The following is a 6419-nucleotide window of genomic DNA, read 5'->3' on the forward strand; positions in this document are numbered from 1 at the left end:
TATTTGAATTTTATTATTAACTAGCAGGGATACCCAGCGTTGCCCGGGTCCACAAATAATAAATAGAAGAAATGAAATTCTGTTTGGACACACCTACTATACTAAGGAGCTATGCCATATGAGACATCCTCCTCCATACTAAGGATGAAGCTAAAAATCTCTTCCTCAAAGAATGGTGTGGGAAATTAAAGCTGATGTTGAAATACCAGGGCAGAAGAAGAACTCGAGTACTCGTGTACAATGCCCCAACTGAGCTGCATTCTGATTTCCTGGGAGCTTTTTTCAGACAGTTTGGAGATGTGGAGCAGATAGACCCGGTACATGGTCTACGTTTGGGGAATTACATAATTGCCATGTGACTGAAGTGTGAAGGCTTCCTGGTAATACTGGCAATGCTGTCTTGTAAAGATGCTAACATGTCATTTGTTATGGAAGGCCATCAACTGCACCACTAGTTATGCCAGAGTCGGGGCTACCCCAAAAGGACAGTTCTGAGCCAACCAGCACAACGGGCTGCTCCAGATAGCTGCAGCTATTCCTTCAATGTCCCAACGCTGACAAAATCTTGAAGCCAAAGAGGATTGAAGCACAGTGGTGGGCCAGAAACAGAAGACCACAAGTCCTTCTGCCACAGCCTCAGTACCCACACAGCAGCAACAATAGCGATTCTCAATAGCAACAACAACACAGCAGCAACAACAATAGCAATTCTCCCTGCTCAACGAGCAGGGGACAAAAAAAAAAAAAAACTGTTAATTTATCTGATGAGGAGGAGATAGCCAGCGAGAAGGAAGCTCACATAAAAGTGCTCCTACATCAAAAGAAAGAAAAGATATAAAACAAAGAGGAAAAGGTGGCTTAGTCCCTCACAAACACAATCAAAACCCTAACACACAAAACCCACTTCCACCCCCAAAACAATGTCAAACCAAGAACCCACCCCTCATATACAAATACTGGTCCCCATACCAATATGGGACACCAAACTTACTCCCACACCACACACAAAACAGACACCTGCACCCACACACTTACCACTCCACTCTGATCCTGATGAATCGGAGTTAGCCTCTACTTATTGCAGCAAGAAAAAGAACAAAATACGGGGAGTGATATCTGTAAAATTAACACCCTGTCTGTCAACACGAACCTGCTGCTCCAACAGCAGAGAAATCTGAAACCTCTGTTGGACCTCCATCATATAGGGAGAAAAATCATTGATGACCCCTTTTGTGACAATGTCAGGCTGGTAGATGCTAGAGACTACAGAGGTGGCCATTTCAGAAATCTTATTAGTTAAGGACCATCTTTTACCATAATCTAAGAGAAGGGTCCCAGTATTGGTACATCCTTCACTATACAGGGCACTCAAACTAACCTTTCCCATGGATGTCAGCAACATTGCATGCAGCAGCCAAAATATCAGGAAACTGACAAAATTTAGCATGGCACATAGCGTTGGTGCCCTCTCAGCGGAGGACTTTGGAATGTGAGGGACTTAGGGTCTTCAAACCAGGCGGCTTGTGTCAGGAAATACCTCTTATCTTTGAGAATGGAGGTTGTTGCTATCCGGAAGATTTCATTTCATCTAAGGATTGTCAACTGCTGACTAGAGACTAAAATGTTTTCCAGTATATGAGAATCTCCAGAGAAAAGGCGTCTCCTTGCTTGTTAAATGCAGCCTGTTCATGACAGTCAACGTTGTCCATAGGGACAAGGTAGGTAGTCTAATTGTGACTGATATTGTGATATAGTGCATGTTTCGAGTCATCATAGTTCACCTAACAATGCTCGAGAGAGGGTTTCCTTTTTGTTTCCAGGATCTTGACACTGTTATCACATGTCTGAAGTGCATGGTTTTAATGGGGATGATAAACAAGTTCTGATCCATTTGAAATTAGGGAATAGGCCTAAACTAGCCAGGTACTGGAAGTTTTGTTTGTTAGTGATACAAGCTTTCTGGGAAAAACAAGCACTATTTATACAAAAAGCATTTAGTCGGAGCGATTACTAAGAGTAAGTGGTGGATTAGCCTAAAATCTAAGATCAGGAACTTCTCCATCAAATATGCTCCACACCTAGCACTAGATAAGGCCAAGATGAGGAAAAAGCAAAAACTGGAATATGACGGTAGTCATGGAGAGCCATCGTGTGCACTGCTGGTTTTGCCACATGGCCAAAAACTATCTGAAAAATTAATGCCCAGCCAAACAATGTTTTAGACTGCCACAGTCTAAGACATTGTGGTTACCTAGTGGTTACACAGCTGTAGCCACCCTTTCAACTTCAGTGCCAACATCAGCCCCAAGATTGACAAAACTTCGGGAAGAGGCCAAGGAGGAGTGGAGCATGGTAAAGTGTCAAAAACATCTGCTCAACAACAGCAGCAACAAAATTGACTCAGCACTCAACACACAGGGGACAAAATGAAAGACCGAAAACTTCTATAATGAAGAGAAGACACATAAACTCGCTCCTAAGAACAAGGGGGAAGAAAAAGTGGCCCCATTCCCCAGTGAACATGCATCATCCCAGACACCAGCAAAACTCACATTCACACAGCAACTCCTACCCCCAGAACAACTAAACAAAACATCCACTCCAACTCTGCAAACACCGATCCTCACACCAACACTGGAAGAAAAACATACCGTCATACACCCATCACTCCACACTAATTCAGATCAACCAGGGAAGAAGAGGAGCCAGTTAGCCTCTCTTTCTTGCCGAAAGAAGAATAACAAGACACCCCTCTCCTCACCTTCAATATGGGAAGGGACATACGCAAAAAAACAGACTCCCAGTCTGTCAGATTAGAACTGTCACTTCAGCAGAGGGGAAACTTGGAACATCTGTCGGATCTCCGTCAGACAGAGGAAAAAGACATTGATGACCCTGCTGTCTGGCAAATGCTGGAGATCATGGAGGGAGCTATCCCAGGAAAAAAGTTATTTTAAGCCAAAGACCCCTTTCTTGAAAAACTTTTACTGGAATACAAGAGAAGTTCCCAGTATTGGTACATCCGTCACTGGTAAGAGTGCTCAAACTAACCTTTCCCCAGGATGTCAGCAGTATTGTACATAGTGGCAAGGACATTAAGAAACTGGCAACATTGAGCATGGCGCATAGCATCAGCATCCTCTCACTAGAGGACTTTGGAACCAGGTGTGATATGTAAGTCTCTTAACTTAGCTAGCTTGAAGGCACTTGAGGTCTTCAAACTGGGGTGTTCACATCTTTGGGAATGGACATTTCAGGTAATCACGGTTCATGCGCCTAGCACCGTTTGAGAGAGGGTTTTTTTTTTTTTTTTATTAAAAAGTTTAAAGTGCATAGTTTTCTTTTCCATCCAATACACTCAGTGCCTCACACTAGATAAGGCCAAGACAAAGAAGCAGCTAGAAGAGAAACTAGCCCGGGTGAGTATTTCAAAAGGTCAAGTAGTTTGGGATAAGCTAAGTGTCACTCTCATCCTGTATTGACTGACTGTACTTCCTCTGCCTCCAAAATACCTAAAGGCCCTCCAGCACCTCCTGTCTTCACTTCTTTGGGACAGGAAGAGGCTATGGGTTTGCAGACGGGACTATGTTCAACATTCATATGAGAGAGGCTTGGCAATGCCTGACGACATGTTATCGAGATACCGAGAAGATTTAGTCGATGGTTGTTGTAGGCTGAGGAGTAATATGCAGTTCCTTAGAGAGTGCTGAGCCACGCTCAAGAAGCTTTTAAAGTTCAGAAACGTTTCTCTGACTTCTAGGGGATTAGCGAAAAGGGCTGCTGCCGACCTGATTGCTGAGCAGTTGAGGTTGTCGGAAGAGGAGATCTGCTCTCAGTGGAGTTGGGCAGTAGGTTCAAGCCATCTCAACAACTCTGAGTTTTCCTTGATCTGGCAATTGGCCTGGAATGCATTGCCCCTCAATGCCATATTACACAGTACTGGATTAGTTGATTCACCCATGTATATCTGTTGTAGAACTCAAACAGAAAAAATGCTGGAACATGCTTTCTTCAAATGCACTGAACTCTGGTGGTACTGGGAGTATGTCAATGAGGTGACGGCTTGTATTGATTCTGGGCATCCTCACCCACTGAATGTGTCTTACACCATCCACAACGTTGGACTATCATGGGACAGGAAGAAACAGATGCTGTTTCTCGTGATCCTGGCTTAACGATAACTGAGGGATTAAATCTTGTTGATCTGCATCTGATCGCATTCTTCAAATACCAATTGAAGGTCAAGATCAGATGTAATAGAAAAAGATTACATTCCACAGTTTTTGAAAAAGATGAATAAAAGTAGCTCTGTTGGTTAGTAATAGCAAAAGGTCCCTGAACATATTCCATCCAATCTTTACTTTTGTTATTACATACACGTGCTCCAATCGTATCAGCAAGCCAAACAAACAAACAAACAACGACAAAAAAAACAAACAAACAAAAAAAACCGTCTAAACAGTCTCAGTAGCATCGCCATCCAAATATACTTTCTTACTGTTCTTTCTTTCATATAAAAAAAGTAAATTTAAAGATGCGATAAAATAAAATAAAAATATCTGAGTTTATTATTGTAATGCTGAATTTAACTGATTTTGTTTTCCATTAAAACAAATGTTAATGGACTATTTCTGCTATGGATATTCACATCAATGGAAACGTTCCGTTTGTAATGACACAAATGATGTCATGTATCACAGATTTTTGTAGTTGTTTTTATGTAAGAATGCTAATTAAAAAAAATACATTGGAATAAAAATCATCATATCAAGTATAATCATAAAACTTTTGTTACTAGACAGCGTGACCGTTTGATCACCCATTGAGCTTTGGTTAGATTGTTTGAATAAAGAAAAAGTAAATTTGCAACGTTAGATAAATAAAATAAAAAGACAAAACTACTCTTATGCTGCTCATATCTTTTTCTCCTTACAACTTCAGGTTAGATAATATTACTACTTGTGGTGATATTACTTTTTTCCATCTTTTTTTTATCTATTCCTTTATTTATTATCCTTGCAGAAGCAAGTGAGAGTGATAAAGAAAAACGGGGAAAGGGGTGGGGGTCAAAAAAAGAGATTGAGTGAAAGACAAATTTAGAACACTTAAAAGGCAAGTTTTTTTTTTATATAGATAACTCAATCCCAAAACCTAGAAACTCTGACTTAAAATTAAAAGAAAACTATTTTAGAAAAATAAACATTAATTTACTCAGATGTAGTATGATAACAGATTAATGTTATAAAGTTCCACCTGGAAAGCTACTGAGTATTTTAAATGCACAAATGTTTATTGTACCACAATTTAGTTTGGTTACAGAACAACCCTTTCAAAGAAATCGACTTTTATATTATGCATATATATCAGGTCATTAATTGCATATGTTCAGCAAGATAGTTGAATAAAGATGAAATCCGAAAACACATTCCAAAATCGGAGTTCCAACAAAAGGAGTTAATTGATCTTGATTTGGTGGTTCTCAGCTGGTGTCATTCATTACAGTTCCATGAGATCTGGAATGGTGATTATCAGTGGATGTATAGCTCAATTAATAGGATGAAATGATGAGAAAACTTGCACATAAACAACCAAGTAAGTGAATAGGGTTTACTCAATCCTTTTGCAAAAACATGTTCGACTTCATGTTGTATGAAGAACGTTACTCAAAATACAGCAATGGAAGTCTTTCATCCACCTTATCAGCAGACATAACACCAACTGATTATCATTTTTTTTTTCGAGTATTAGACAACTTTTTACAAGGAAAAACCTTTGCACTCAAATAACAAGCAAAAACATTCTTCCATGATTTTATCTCTACAGTTGTTTGTTGATGGCATCAATAAGATGGCAGAAATGTATAGATGCCTTGGGTACATATTTGGATTACACTCTTTGCTTTTTGTTTATGATATTATCAGTGTTAAATTTGGCACTTCATTCTCAATTACCTATATATATATATATATATATAAGTTTTGAAAATATATATGGGATTAAGCTACACAGAATTTTCCACGTTTCATTCTCATGAGGATTCGTCAGGCTATTACTTACGTATCGAGCACTGTTAAAGTAAATGTTGAAAATACATACATAAAATAAGAAATTAAACCTGAAACAAAATAGTTAAATAGTTCTAATTAGTTGTAAACATGTTAAATTAGGAAAAGTAAGGAATAAACTTAGCAGCTTGGTAAAATCTCTTGAAACAATACCAGGGATTCATGAGATCGGGTGAATTTAAGCTTGTCTATAACAACGGATTACAGAGTACGACAGATAAAAAAGTTAACGTGCTAATAAGTGTTAAAAATTGTGACTTTTTAGCTAACATAGATAAAAGATAATGTCAACCTGTAATGATTAGTTAGAAAGAAACGGAGCTTATGATGCCTTTGAACACTTGTTATCAATAT

Source organism: Euprymna scolopes, chromosome 18 (genome assembly GCF_053919585.1).
Source record: "Euprymna scolopes isolate OS-2025 chromosome 18, ASM5391958v1, whole genome shotgun sequence".
NCBI classification, from domain to species: Eukaryota; Metazoa; Mollusca; class Cephalopoda; order Sepiida; family Sepiolidae; genus Euprymna; species Euprymna scolopes.